Here is a 15546-nt window from a genome sequence, read left to right on the forward strand (position 1 = left end):
AAGAATGAGAACGGCTAACAGATTGAGGGTGAATCCTGACAAGACGGAAATACTGTTTTTGGGGGACAGGAGGCGGGCAGGTGTGGAGGATTCCCTGGTCCTGAATGGGGTAACTGTGCCCCTAAAGGACCAGGTGCGTAGCCTGGGAGTCATTTTGGACTCGCAGCTGTCCATGGAGGCGCAGGTCAATTCTGTGTCCAGGGCAGCTGTTTACCAGCTCCATCTGGTACGCAGGCTGAGACCCTGCCTGCCTGTGGACTGTCTCGCCAGAGTGGTGCATGCTCTAGTTATCTCCTGCTTGAACCACTGCAATGCGCTCTATGTGGGGCTACCTTTGAAAGTGACCCGGAAACTACAACTAATCCAGAATGCGGCAGCTAGACTGCTGACTGGGAGCGCCAAGACCACATAACACCCGTCTTGAAAGACCTACATTGGCTCCCAGCACAATTCAAAGTGTTGGTGCTGACCTTTAAAGCCCTAAATGGCCTCCGCCCAATATACCTGAAGCAGCGTCTCCACCCCCATCGTTCTGCCCGGACACTGAGGTCCAGCACCGAGGGCCTTCTGGTGGTTCCCTCACTGCGAGAAGCCAAGTTACAGGGAACCAGGCAGAGGGCCTTCTCGGTAGTGGCGCCCTCCCTGTGGAACGTCCTCCCACCAGATGTCAAAGAGAACAACTACCAGACTTTTAGAAGACATCTGAAGGCAGCCCTGTTTAGGGAAGCTTTTAATGTTTAATAGGTTATTGTATTTTAGTGTTCTGTTGGAGTGGCTGGGGAAACCCAGCCAGATGGGCGGGGTATAAATAATAAATTCTTCTTATTCTTATTAACTTCAGCAGCAGTTCCTCCTTGTAAGGGTCCCAGGCAGCCTTCAGTTGAGAGGCAGCTCAGCTCAGTAGCGATTGGCACAGGCACCAGAGAGGTCAAGAAGCCGGTTTGCAGCGCCTCCTCTCTCCCACTGAACAGCAGGAGCTGCCTGGAATGCTGAACCCTGTTTGGGGGTGGCTGAGATCCAAGGCAAGGCTGGGATGCAACACGCCCAGCTGTGTAGCTTGCAACAGCAGAGGAAATGTGTGTATCTGGACTTCGTTTTTCCACCTCGTTCTGCTCAGCAGGAAACATCAGTCCAGTTGCTGGTGCTTTGTCCCACCAGCCTGAAACACTCTTGCCTGCATCCGAAGCTTCTAACAAACAGTCCGTGACTTGTCTCTGGTTGCTTGTTTGCAGGAAGCAGGACTGGCCCGTTATATTGTGCTGCCTGAGGTGGAGGGCGAGACGGGGCGCATCCAGAAGCTGGCTGACTTCAGGAACCTTTGTGGGAATGTTCAGAGATGCGGGAGAGGATATATTGTTTGATTGTAGCCTTTCCAACTTGTGTTAACAAGTTCACAATTTAGCAGAGTAACATTCCCCTTTGTAAACTCACAGCGGATGCATTTGCTCAGGCTCGCTAAAGCGTGTATAATAACTGTTCTGGTATTTTCCCCTTATTCCCTCATAAAAGATAAGACACGACACAGTCTTCTGTAAAAGTATAAAAAGAGTTTTCTCACATTCTATTCAAAATTGGACCCCAGAAGGCAGACTTAGCTTAGAAAAGTAACATACACCTGGAAACTATCTCATAAGGAGACAGTCCCTTTGTCCTCTCTTTGGCTAAGCAGATGTTGCTCCTTCAATGCATGTAGTCAAAGATGGCTGCCCTGTCCTGTGCTTTTGTCGTTACCTGCACAGGTGAGGCCACGCCCACCTCTAGTCACATGCAGAGGAAGTCTGTCCCAGCCCAGAAGGAAACAGGAAGTTTACCTGCTGGCCGGACAAACATTCCTCCCCATGTGTAAACATGTTCACTCTAGGAATGTTGTACTTGACTGCTCTTGTGTTTCACATCCCACAACATAGAATTTGGGCTTCTCTTCTAGGGCATCTTTGCAAATCTCCAGGTGGAACCTGCTCTGCCCCTGCACCTGTGGCTCAGATGCCAGCTTTGGAAATGGAAAATTCTGAGTGGGGCTGTGGTGAGGACATACCCTTTCTGGTGACTGGCCTAGAAGCAAAAATAGCAGCAGCCAGGCCAGTTTTGGGGGTGATGGTGCTCGCTTGCTCTCTTCCTTGCAGATCGCCAATGCCAGGAAGGAGCTTCTGTTGTCTGCCTTGCGAAAAGGGCATATCTAGGCCAGACTGACATTCTATATGGAAAAAGGGTGTGGGGCTGTGTGTGTTTTTGTGTGTGTGTGTGTGTTGCTTTTTCCCTGAGCCTGACTGCACTCAGCTCTCTCCTTATGGCAGTTTCCGTGCCATTAACTTGGTGGCTCCTACATTAAGATTTCATTGTCTCTAATGGACTCTGCTGAAAAGGGAGAGGGGGGAGGGGCACTTCCTTGAGCCCCGCCGCCGCCGCCGCCACTGCCGCCCTCAGAAATCCATGGGAAACTTGTGGCTTTGAGCTGCCAGTCGCTTGTGATTCAATGGAGGCTCTTCAGATGGAAGGAGAGAAGTGGACACACCTCCGTTTACTCCAATGCACTCCCGCTGCTGCTTTGGGGAGTGCGGTGTCTGCACATTAGCCACACTCCATTTCTCTCTCCTGTGAGATGCTCTGCTTGATGCAGTTCCCCCCCCCCCCAAACCAGCTTCAATCTGATTTGATGGAGGGGTAAAGAAAAACCACCGAGCCTAGGGCTTGCCGATCAGAAGGTCAGCGGTTCGAATCCCCACGACGGAGTGAGCTCCCGTTGCTCGGTCCCTGCTCCTGCCAACCTAGCAGTTCAAAAGCACGTCAAAGTGCAAGTAGATAAAAAGGTACCGCTTCGGCGGGAAGGTAAACGGCGTTTCTGTGCGCTGATCTGGTTCACCAGAAGCAGCTTAGTCATGCTGGCCACATGACCTGGAAGCTGTATGCCGGCTCCCTCGGCCAGTAAAGCGAGATGAGCGCCGCAACCCCAGAGTCGTCTGCAACTGGACCTAATGGTCAGGGGTACCTTTACCTTTAAAGAACAACCTAACTGGGTTTTAAGGGGGTAGTGTGGTTACAGCCCTGCCTTGGCTACTAGCCAGGATGGGGCTGCTCTGCCTACCCAGGTAGAGGCAGCAATTCTTCTGAGTAGAAGAGGAGAGAGTTGCTTTAGTGCTGGTCCCGCTTGCAGGTTTCCCAATACAGTAGAGGCATCTGGCTGGCCACTGTGAGAACAGGATTCTGGACTAGATAGGCCACTGGCCTGATCCAGCAGGCCCTTCTGACTTCCTTGTGTTTCTGTGCTGTTTCTCTTTTCTCTTTTGTTTTAAACAGTCTTTAAATGTATTGGATTTCAATCCAGTCACTTTTGCAATTGCTGCAGAAGATCCCGGCAGTCACTGGTGTAACTTGTGCTCCTGTGTCAAGGTTGTGGCACCACTTCGCATTTCTTCCTCTGCCTTGTTGTGTGAAGTGTTTGGTCCTCTGCGAAACTGCATTTTGGCTCAGAAGAGCATGGTTAGAACACCTCCTGCATCTCTGGGTTTCATAAAAAGGTAAAGGGACCCCTGACCATTAGGTCCATTCGTGACCGATTTTGGGGTTGCGGCGCTCATCTCGCTTTATTGGCCAAGGGAGCTGGTGTACAGCTTCCGGGTCATGGGGCCAGCATGACTAAGCCGCTTCTGGCGAACCAGAGCAGCGCACGGAAACACCGTTTACCTTCCCACCGGAGCGGTACCTATTTATCTACTTGCACTTTGACGTGCTTTTGAACTGCTAGATTTTCAGGAGCTGGGACCAAGCAACGGGAGCTCACCCCGTGGCGGGGATTCGAACCGAACTTCTGATCAGCAAGCCCTAGGCTCTGTGGTTTAACCCACAGCGCCACCCGCGTCCCTCCGGGTTTCATAGAATAACAGAATTGCAGAGTTGGAAGTGTCATCCAGTTCAGCCCACTGCTATGCAGGAATCACAGCTAAATGTATGGGAGGAAAGCTACTTTATGTCCCAGCCAGACCCACAAGCCTTTTTGCTCCTGCCCATGAGTGCCCCAGAGGCTTCCTGCCAATGCCACTGGTGGTGCCCTCCCCAGTCATTGGTGCCACACGCACCCTGTAAAAGTGCTAGATGTCCAGCAGGCATCCTGGAGCCCAGGCACCCAGAAGGAGCTGAAGGGCAGGCATCTAGAAGGCATCTAGAAGGAGCTGAAGGGCAGCGCAAGCTGGAGGGTGATGCCAACAGAGGACGTGCAGGTGAACTGAGCAGTCACAAGGTGGCAGGTGGCACCTGGCCCAGGTCTACTGGGGACTTGAGGAAATGCACTTCCAAGTTGGCAGCATGACTGGCATACCTGTACCATATCCAGGTGGTGGGGGCGGTATAGACAGGGGGAAGTGTGGTGTAATGGTCAGAGTGTCAGACAGGGACGCGGACTTATAAAAAATATTGGGGGGGCCCGGGAAAGCTCATGAATAATAAATAAGCTCATGAATATGCAAATAAAGTGGCGCCGCCTCCTCGTGAGCGAATAGGGGAGAGCGTGCTGCGCCTATTAATCAGCTCCAAAGGAAATTGGGTGGAGCTTTTGCTCGGGAGGGAGGGCAGGAGGCATGCAGCCCGCCCCTCCCTGTGCATTTTGGGCTGGGGGAGGGGCGGCGATGGCGCTCTGCTGGAGGGGCGCCGGAGATTATTGGGGGGGCGGAGCCCCCCCAAACGAATTTTTGAGGGGGTTCGGGCCCCCTCAAGCCCCATGGAGTCGGCGCCTATGGTGTCAGACTAGGACTGGGAGATGGAGGACTGAATCTCCACTTGGCCAGGAGGCTCGCTGGGGGGGGGGGCAGTCACTGCCTCTCAGGCTGACCTACCTCACAAGGTTGTTATGGGGATTACATCAGGTGCTGGGAAAGAACCACGAAAATGGCACTTTGATCTGCTTGGAGAAACAGGTAGGATAAAAATGCAAAACATTGACCACGAACAATGTTGCAGATATTTTTTTCCCACATTTGTAATGCTATTTGTTGTGACGCACATGAGAAAACTTGGTATACTTATTTGGAAAACGTTCTTGTTTGCAAAACCCAATAAAAAGCAAACAAACAAATCGAGAAGCCTTGGCCAGGTCGGGGGGGGTTCCTGGTGCAAGGCCCGACGGGCGCCTCCGCTCCCTGCCTGCCTGCCTGCGGGCCCCTCGCTGGGCGAGTCCGGCCGGCCCCTCCGGCTGCTTCTGGAACTTGTGACCCGGCCGAGCGCGCTTCTGGCACCGTCAGCGGCTTTTCCATCGCCGCGGCCTCCTGACCCCGCGAGCTCGTGCAGCCGGGAGAGGAAGGGAGCGAGGCGGGGAAGGCCCGGGCCGGCTGCCTCTCTCTCTCCTCGGCTGTCGGAAGCGCACTCCCCGCGGCTGCCGGTCCCCGCTGGTGGGAACTCTGGACGCGCTCAGAGGCACCCTTGGGCCTGGCCGGGCGCCCGCGGCAACTCCTTATCTGCTCGCAGCCGGCGGGCCGGGCGGGGCGCCGCGAGGTCGGAGGGGGCGCGAGCCGGGCGGGCCCCTGCCTGGGCAAGCCAGATAAGCACCACCGGCCAACCCTCGCTGCCCCCCGCGCCGCCTCTCCGCCGCAGCACCAGCCGAAAGGCAGCCCAAGCGCCATTGCGCGCCTCCGCCCCGTCGGGCGCTACTATGTAGGTTCTCCGGGGCAGAGGTCTCGACTGCTGCCCTAGGAGACCTCTGCGCCAGGAGGACGATAACAGAAACGCGGCTTGAGTGGAGCAAAAGCCGTTCACACGGCGGAGCTCCGGCAATCTTCCTCCGTGGGTTTTGGACTCCGATTCACATCAGCGCCTCTGGCGCCGCTGGCTGGGACCGATGCATCCCAGAATACCTGTAAGGGGTCTTTGGGTGTGGCAAAGACCAGCGGACCCGTGCTTTTGTGCCAAGGGGCGCTTCGTCCAAGTCGCTGTAGAGCCACTGGAAATGCCGCGGGAGAGGGTCTGCTTAGCCTTTAGAGGGGGAACCGTTTTGAATGAGGCGTTGCTGCCGCTGTGCTGGCCCTTTTAGTCCACCTGGGCAAAGATGCAGAGTGATGGGTGCAGCTCTTTCGCCAACCTGGTGTCCTCCAGGTGTTTTGGACTACAACTGCCATCAGCCCCAGTGACATGTGGCTGTGCCTCATACAGGGCTGATGGGAGTAGTAGTCCAGAACACCTGGAAGGCGCCAGGCTGGTGCAGAATCACCCTTTCTAGTTTATTGACAGCTTGGGTCGTATACCAGCCCCTTGTGAAAACCATTAGGTGGGCTGGTGCCTTTTTAAACTATGGAACTCTCTGCCACAGGAGGCAGTGAGGGCCACCAGCTTGGTCTGCTTTAAAAGAGGGCTAGCCTTTTTTATTGCACTTGGGCAAAAAAAATGAGAGGCACAAATACAAGATGGGGGACACCTGGCTTGAGAGCAGTACATGTGAAAAGGATCTAGGAGTCTTGGTTGACCACAAACTTGACATGAGCCAACAGTGTGACGCGGCAGCTAAAAAAGCCAATGCAATTCTGGGCTGCATCAATAGGAGTATAGCATCTAGATCAAGGGAAGTAATAGTGCCACTGTATTCTGCTCTGGTCAGACCTCACCTGGAGTACTGTGTCCAGTTCTGGGCACCACAGTTCAAGAAGGACACTGACAAACTGGAACGTGTCCAGAGGAGGGCAACCAAAATGGTCAAAGGCCTGGAAACGATGCCTTATGAGGAACGGCTAAGGGAGCTGGGCATGTTTCGCCTGGAGAAGAGGAGGTTAAGGGGTGATATGATAGCCATGTTCAAATATATAAAAGGATGTCATATAGAGGAGGGAGAAAGGTTGTTTTCTGCTGCTCCAGAGAAGCGGACACGGAGCAATGGATCCAAACTACAAGAAAGAAGATTCCACCTAAACATTAGGAAGAACTTCCTGACAGTAAGAGCTGTTTGACAGTGGAATTTGCTGCCAAGGAGTGTGGTGGAGTCTCCTTCTTTGGAGGTCTTGAAGCAGAGGCTTGACAACCATATGTCAGGAGTCCTCTGATGGTGTTTCCTGCTTGGCAGGGGGTTGGACTCGATGGCCCTTGTGGTCTCTTCCAACTCTATGATTCTATGATTCCTCTGTGAATTTTTCCACCCATGGCTACCAACCACAATGGCCATGCTCTGCCTCTATTTCCCCCCCATGGTCAGAGGCAGTGATGGTTCTCAATACCGATTGCTGGAAAGAGGAGAGACTGTTCTTGTGCTCAGGTCCTGTTTGTGAGTTTCCCGTTATGGGTGTCTGGTTGGCCACTGAGAGAACAGGATGCTGGACTACAGTAGATGGGTCATTGGCCTGATCCAGCAGTCTCTGCTTATGTTGTTACGTTTTGTGAGGAAGGGAAGTGCTGCTGGCTCAAGCTGAATAGCTCCCTTTTGCCAGTGACTTCCCAGAATATAATAATAATAATAATAATAATAATAATAATAATAATAATAATAATAATAATTTATACCCCGTCCATTTGGCTGGGCTTCCCCAGCCACTCTGGGCGGCTTCCCAAAAAACATTAAAATACCGTAATACATCAAACATTAAAAGCTTCCCTAAACAGGGCTGCCTTCAGGTGTCTTCTAAAAGTCCGGTAGTTGTTTATCTCTTTGACATCTGCTGGGAGGGCGTTCCACAGGGCGGGTGCCACTACTGAGAAGGCCCTCTGCCTGGTTCCCTGTAACTTGGCTTCTCGCAGTGAGGGAACCGCCAGAAAGCCCTCGGCGCTGGACCTCAGTGTCCGGACAGAACGATGGCGGGTAGAGACACTCCTTCAGGTATACTGAGCCGAGGCCGTTTAGGGCTTTCAAGGTCAGCACCAACACTTTGATTTGTGCTCGGAAACATACTGGGAAGCTTTACCTGAGGAGCCAACTTGGTGATGCGGTTCGGAGCACCTCAGCAGCTGGCTCATGCCAAAGTCCACCCCCCCCTCCCCACTGAGAGCCGCTTCATAAGCCCTCTTGAGAACAAAGGGACGTGTCTTCTTCACCCAGTCCTCCTTGCCCTCCCCTTGACTTTCTGAGCCTATGGAAAATGCCTATGGAAAATCTGAGTGTCTGGATGCTGCCAGGCCTGAGTGGCCGACCTCTCCGGCACACACAATGTGCCCTTCATGCTCCCTGCCTGCTAACGCTGCCGCCGCACACAGACCCGGCTTTCAGGCCAGATGAATGGGACACGCCTGGTCCCAGCATCTTCCACAGGGGATTCCAGATGCCTCCACAATCCTCTGCCGTCCAGGAAAGAGCTTTTCTGTTTGGCTACAAGGACGTGAGGCAACGAAGGCAGAGAGAAGGGCAGCAGGAAGAGACACGCTGCCCTTCCCGATTTCACCCAACTTTTTCTAGAGGCTTGTTCCTTCTGCAGTCATTGCAGGACAAATTCTGGAGGCAACAGCACCTTAAAAACTTAACAGGTTTATTGTGGATGGGACTTTTGTGTGCCAGAGGCAAAGCAGGCACAATAACTCTGGTAGCCCTTTAGGTATCTATTTGCTGCAGAAGCAGCCGCTCTGAACAACACTCTCTTTCCTGGTCAGTACCAGCCAGTTCAGACCCCATGAGGGTACACGTGACATTATTATTATTTTGCCCCAACATACATCACTTTACCCTTGTTGACACTGAATTGCATTTGCCATTTTACTGCCCATTCACCCTGTTCGGAGAGGTCCTTTTGGAGTTCTTTGCAACCTCTCTTTGTTTTAACAGCCCTGAACAATTCAGTGTCAGCAGCCGTATTTGGCATCATCTTCGCTGCTCACTCCTAACTCTGGATCCTTTATGAACAAGCTGTGCATGTTTGAGGGAGGGGCAAGGTGAGCATTAGGGCAGCCCTCTGCAACCAGATGTGCTGGTGGGCTGATGGGGAGTTGTAGCCCAAAACATCTGGCGGGCACCACCAGACACGAAAAGGTTGTGCTAGGATGTAGTTGCATCTTTGAAACTTTGCACTTTTTGCTGCAGCCTTTCCTTTTGTTTCTAAAATGGTTACATAGCTTTTCTATTCAAAAAGACACAAATTATACATATACATTTGCCAGCACAATGATAAAAAAAAAAGTCACGGGGGCAGGAGTGCCACCTTGGTCCCATGACCATGGGTGCCTAGGGCCATGGGTCCCATGCAGCAGGCATGAGCTTGGCACCGGATTTTGTGGGTGCCCAGCCCCTTCATGGGGAATTTTGTACTTGGGCTCCCAGGGAGTTGGCACCTATGCATGGAGGAGAAGGCTATCAATGGCTGCTAGCCACAATGGCTGGGCTCTGCCTCCACAGCTGGAAGCAGCAATGCTGAATCCCAGTTGCTGGAAACCACAGGAGGGGAGAGTTGCTCATAGAATAGAATAGAATAGAATAGAATAGAATAGAATAGAATAGAATAGAATAGAATTTATTATTTATACTCTGCCCATCTGGCTGGGTTTTCCCAGCCACTCTGGGCGGCTTCCAACAAAGTATTAAAATACAGTGGTCTGTTAAACATTAAAAGCTTCCCTAAACAGGGCTGCCTTCAGATGTCTTCTGAAAGTCTGGTAGCTGTTCTTCTCTTTGACATCTGGTGGGAGGGCATTCCACAGGGCGGGTGCCACTACCAAGAAGGCCCTCTGCCTGGTTCCCTGTAACTTGGCTTCTTATAGCAAGGGAACCACCAGAAAGCCCTCGGCGCTGGACCTCAGCGTCCGGGCAGAACGATGGGGGTGGAGAAGCTCCTTCAGGTATACTGGACTGAGGCTGTTTAGGGCTTTAAATGTCAGCACCAACACTTTGAATTGTGCTCGGAAACGTACTGGGAGCCAATGTAGGTCTTTCAAGACCGGTGTTATGTGGTCCCGGCGGCCGCCCCCAGTCAGCAGTCTAGCTGCCGCATTCTGGATTAGTTGTAGTTTCCGAGTCACCTTCAAAGGTAGCCCCACGTAGAGCGCATTGTAGTAGTCCAATGTCCTGCACATGGGTTTCCCACACACATCTGACTGGCACTGTGCTAGATGGGCCACTGGCCTCAGGGGTGTTTTTAGGGTGGTGTGGCCGATGTGGTCACACTGAGTGCTGTGCTGTGCTGCAGGGGGCACCACAACAATGTTGTAGAACAGAGCGCAAAAGGGGGGGCACTGAATTTTAGCCATGCCCAGGGTGCCTCTGAAATTTTAGAGCCCCAAGTCCGCAACTGATGGCCTGATCCAGGACGCTTTTCTTATGTTCTTGAGTACTTAAGGCAGCCATATAGAAATCCCTTTGTTTCATCTGTGGCTAATGGCTGCATTCTGTTCCTTTAAGTAGCTGTTTGCTCTTATGGATATGTCACTATTAGCTGTTATGAGAGAAGGGACAAAACCAAATTCCACTTCCTCTGGGCCTGGGACTCTCTCTTTGGGGTCTGCCGTGTGGATCTCAACTATCATGGAGTTTCCTTTGCACAGATGCACCTTGAGAAAGGCTCTGTGTCATTGATTCCTAAATGTTCCTTCTGTTTTTCCTGCGAGATGATCTTCCTCATGGGTCTTTCCAAGTGTCTGCTCTTTACTCTTCTTCCTCCCTTTCACTATGAAGCAAAAAGTTAGGGGCCTAGGTAAAAGGTAAAGGGACCCCTGTCCATTAGGTCCAGTCATGGCCGACTCTGGGGTTGCGGCGCTCATCTCGATTTATTGGCCGAGGGAGCCGGCGTACATGTGGCCAGCATGACTAAGCCGCTTCTGGCAAACCAGAGCAGCGCACGGAAATGCCGTTTACCTTCCCGCCAGAGAATTTATCTACTTATTTATCTACTTGCACTTTGATCTGCTTTTGAACTGCTAGGTTGGCAGGAGCTGGGACCAAGCAACGGGAGCTCACCCCGTCGTGGGGATTCGAACCGCCGACCTTCTGATCAGCAAGTCCTAGGCTCTGTGGTTTAACCCACAGCACCACCTGCGTCCCAGGGGCCTAGGAGGCTGCCTTAAAAAGGTAAAGGACCCCTGACAGTTAAGTCCAGTCATGAACGACTCGGGGGGTTGCGGCGCTCAGCTCGCTTTCCTGGCCGAGGGAGCTGATGTTTTGTCTGCAGACAGTTTTTCCGGTTCGTGTGGCCAGCATGACTGAGCCGCTTCTGGCAAAACCAGAGCAGCACACGGAAACGTCGTTTACCTTCCCGCCGGAGCGGTATCTATTTATCTACTTGCGCTTTGACGTGCTTTGGAACTGCTAGGTTGGCAGGAGCAGGGACCGAGCAACGGGAGCTCACCCCATCGCGGGGATTCGAACTACCGACCTTCCGATCGGCAAGCCCAAGGCTCAGTGGTTTACACCACAGCGCCAACCAAACCCTTGGCCTAGCTGGCTTAGTATTTGCTCTCTGGAATTCCAGACAGGGAATCTTTCCCAGCCCAACATGGAAGTTCCAGCCGGGATGGAACCAGGGATTTTCCGCATGCAAGGCAGATGCTTTGCCCTTGAGCTTCAGCCCTGCTAGCAACAAGCAAGCACCAGGGTGAGCAAGAACCGTCCACCCACTTCAGCACTGCTGCCTCCTCCTCCCAGAAAGCAGGCTGCTCATTAGGGCTGGCTCTGATTGTCAGCCGAGCACCTCCACCCGCCTGGCTGTTGCCAGGGCCTTCCTCTGGAGCCTTCCCTGGGGGCTGCTGCTTGCGACAAAAGGGCTCATTACCTCTTCCTTGGCTGGCAAGTGCCAGGCGGGCGCGAGAGGCGGGCATGGATCAGCTGCTGGTCACCAGCCCAGAGACAGACCCAGACCCAGCGGAGCCAGTTCCTCTACACTGAGCTAAGAGAGAGACCCCCACATGTCTTCACAGGCTCAGCAGTTCCTTCTGAAATTTCGGGTTGCTGTGATTTTACTGAGTTGCATTCACTGCTCGATAAATTAATGGTTCTGGTTTGCTTTATTTATGTGTTTGATATTCCAGTGTTTACAGCATTTGTTTCCCCTCCCCTATTGTGACTGTTGTGAGCCGCTTTGAGCTCAGTGTTGTTGGGGAAGTGGAATAAAAACATTAAAATAATAGGAATCTGTGCAAAGAATACAGATGACACAAGCAGTATAATGAGAACTGTTGGAAGTTACATACAGTGGTACCTCAGGTTACATACGCTTCAGGCTACAGACTCCGCTAACCCAGAAATAGTGCTTCAGGTTAAGAACTTTGCTTCAGGATAAGAACAGAAATTGTGCTCCGGTGGCACGGCGGCAGTGGGAGGCCCCATTAGCTAAAGTGGTGCTTCAGGTTAAGAACAGTTTCAGGTTAAGAACGGACCTCCGGAATGAATTAAGTACTTAACCCGAGGTATCACTGTATTTTAATTTGTCATGTAAGTGTAATATATTGTGCTCTTTTATGTTTGTTCCTTTATCTTTTCTTCATTTGTTGTTTCTGTTCATTTGTATTGTTTTCTGTTTTATATGTTATGTATATTTGTCTATGTGAAAAATAATAAAGATTTTCTTTTAAAAAACCCAAAACATTAAAATTGAATAAGAGTCAAATAACACGCATGAAAATGGGCGTTGTGGGGAAGAGACTGTTAGTTGAACACAACTGGGAAAAAGGGACTCAGTTTGTAAATAGTTGTTTGTGGTGGTGCTGTTGTTGCTGCTGGGTTGATCTCAGATGCTGTCCCTCCTTTGGTTTCTGTTATGTACTGAAGTTCTCACCCTGGGCCAGCAGGGGGATACTGTAGATAGTTTTCACTCAGGTCCACATATGCAAATAAGGAATTGAAAGTGACGTTCAGTGATTGGATAGTTACAGAAAGTTGTTACTGTTGCCTTGTAGTTGAGCTCTATATAAGCAGGTTGGCTGAACCCTTCAGTTCAGTTCTGTTCTGGCCTGTGAAAAAACAAGAGCTGTTTGAAGAATCACTGTGTCGTCTGATATGGCCACCCACAACTTAACAGTTTCCTGCTGGGACACCTCTTGATCTTCTGATTTGTGCTTAGTTAGGAAGAACTTTCTGACAGTGTGAGCTATTCAACAGAGGAACGGATGCTCTTGGGAAGTGGTGGACTCTCCTTCCTCGGAGGTTTTTAAACAGAGCTTGGCTGGCCATCTGCCAGGGGTTCTTTTGCTGTGGTTCTTGCATTTCATGGGGGTTGGATTAGATGACCCTTGGGGTTCCCTTCCACCTTTACGGTTCTATGAGTCTGTCTCCACGGATGGATTTGTGACGATGGTGTCCCATCAGGCATTCCATCATTCTCAGCAGGTGAATGAATCAAGCGCCGGGCCTGCCCCAAATTTGCTCTGCTCCGTGTGCTTCAGGCTCTGAGGCTGAAGGCACTTCTGAGACCTGCCTACCCCCAGTTTATAAGCTGGGCAGCTTTGGAGCTGCTCACCCATTTGTGTGTTTTTGGTGTGTGTGTTTTTAAAAAATAAATAATTTATTTAACATACAGTGGTACCTCTGGTTAAGTACTTAATTTGTTCCAGAGGTCCGTATTTAACCTGAAACTGTTCTTAACCTGAAGCACCACTTTAGCTAATGGGGCCTCCTGCTGCCGTCGTGCCACCGGAGCACGATTTCTGTTCTCATCCTGAAGCAAAGTTGTTAACCTGAAGCACTATTTCTGGGTTAGCGGAGTCTGCAACCTGAAGCGTATGTAACCCGAGGTACCACTGTAATTGTTACAAAATATAAGCAAAATATTGCAAATACATACATACATACATACATACATACATACATACATATATATTTCAAATAAGCACATATATGTGAAAAAAGGAACAAAAGAGAAAAGAAGTAGAAAAAATAAAGAGAAAAGAAGAAGAAAAGTTGGAAGAATTTCTTCCAAATTTATTCTACAAATATCTCAATATGAAAATAATAATAAAATTTCATTGGTTGACTTCCATCGCTTACACTGCACTTCCTATATACATTTTAAGCAAGACTGTATCTGTCATTCTGTATTTTCCCCATACCATCTCACACAAATATTCTAATCAATAAGTTTTCTAAATCTTTCATAAATCTATTCTAAACACAACCGATACCTTACATTTAATCCTTGTCTACATAAATAATCATTTATATATTTTTCCAATTTTTTAAATTAATTTTCAACATTTATCACAAACATAACATATATAACACACAAAAAGAACCATACGTTACAATACTAAAGAAAAATAAAACAAAAATAATAGACCTATTACTTCTGAAACCCAATTTAACTTTCATTGTTAACTGACTTCCTCAAATCCTCCCCAACTGAATTTCATTGAATCGCTTTGTAACAGCTCTCCAAAATCACATTTCTCATAAAATTAGCTCCTTCAATTTACTATCCTCTTCTCTTTTCTTAATAATCTAGTCCATAATCTTTTAGAATTCATTCTTATTCTAGTCCCAGGCCTGTTTGGTACTTTCAAGTAACTTCTAACGTCTTATCTTACAATATTTACAGAAATAATCATTTAGACATTTCCATTGTTTCTGGATTATATTTTTTGGTTTTTGTCTTATATTTTGTTGTTGTCTCTCCTTGCAGAAGGAGCCGCTCATCCAAGTCCCAGCCAAGCCAGGAGGGATGGGAACAGCCAGGTGAACAGGTAAGTGGCCCCCACACCTATTTCTCCATCTCTAACAGAGGCTGTTTCTTTGCGGCCTCCCTCCATGTAACTCTCTTTTTTCCCCAAAAAAATTTTTTTTTGGTTTTCCATATTTATAAACAAACACAAATACACAAACAAAAATCTTAAATCTAATAATTCCACTTTTGTTTACATTGTTGGCTGACTTCCTTGACTCCCCCAAGCTGAGTTTCAATGTATATCATTGTAACAGTTTTCCAAAACTATTTTCAGGTAAAATTTACTTAGGCAATTAACATCTTTCTTTCTTTTCATTTTCACTTTAGACATAGTATTCTGTAACATCCCATATTTAAATCCTAGGCCAATCTGCTGCTTGCAAATATTTCTGTTTAGATTATCTTAGCATATTTGGTTAAATAGTCTTTAAATTTCCTCCATTCCTCCTGGTACTCCTCCTCCTTCTGGTCACGGACTTTTCTAGCTCCGAAAAGTCCATCATCTTCATCTGCCGTTCTTCCACTGTTGGCCCTTCTTGTAGTTTCCAATTTTTGGCCAGCAAAATTCTAGCTGCAGTTGTGGCATACAAAAACAGTCTTTCTTGGGCAACCTCCCTGTGAATCTCTGTGAATCTCTTAGCTTCACCTCTGCAATCCTGAGATCATGGCGGCCTGAACCCTCCCTTCCCCCACCATCCAAGTGGTTCCCCAGCCCCCTGCCACCGAGCCATGAATCTTTCATGTGACTGTCATCTGCCCCTCATCTTCCATTAGCTTCACTTCCCCTCATTCTGCTATCCCGCCCCCTCCTCACCTGCCGCCCACAGTCCACGCTTGGCAACCTCAGCCCCCTAATAGGGGAGGAAGGCAAAGCCCATAGAGACCTGGACATGGCAGAACTGTGGCAGCGAAAAAGTCCTGTTGGGAGTTGCCTGCCTGGTTCCTTCCTTGGCCTTTCTGACTGACCCCTCATCCGTACGCCTCTTTTCGGTAGCCGAATCATCTTCAAAGT

At 49.8% G+C, this 15546-nt stretch overlaps 1 protein-coding gene across 1 annotated transcript in view; it reads left to right on the forward strand.

The window, feature by feature from the left end:
• Positions 1–15546, forward strand: part of DMTN (dematin actin binding protein) — a 64104-nt gene that overhangs the window by 13665 nt on the left and 34893 nt on the right. Inside the window, exon 2 of the mRNA XM_077931201.1 lies at positions 14493–14553. The gene's annotated coding sequence lies outside the window, so the exon portion shown is untranslated. The remainder of the gene's footprint in view (positions 1–14492; positions 14554–15546) is intronic.

Source organism: Podarcis muralis, chromosome 7, assembly GCF_964188315.1.
Source record: "Podarcis muralis chromosome 7, rPodMur119.hap1.1, whole genome shotgun sequence".
Classification (NCBI taxonomy): Eukaryota; Metazoa; Chordata; class Lepidosauria; order Squamata; family Lacertidae; genus Podarcis; species Podarcis muralis.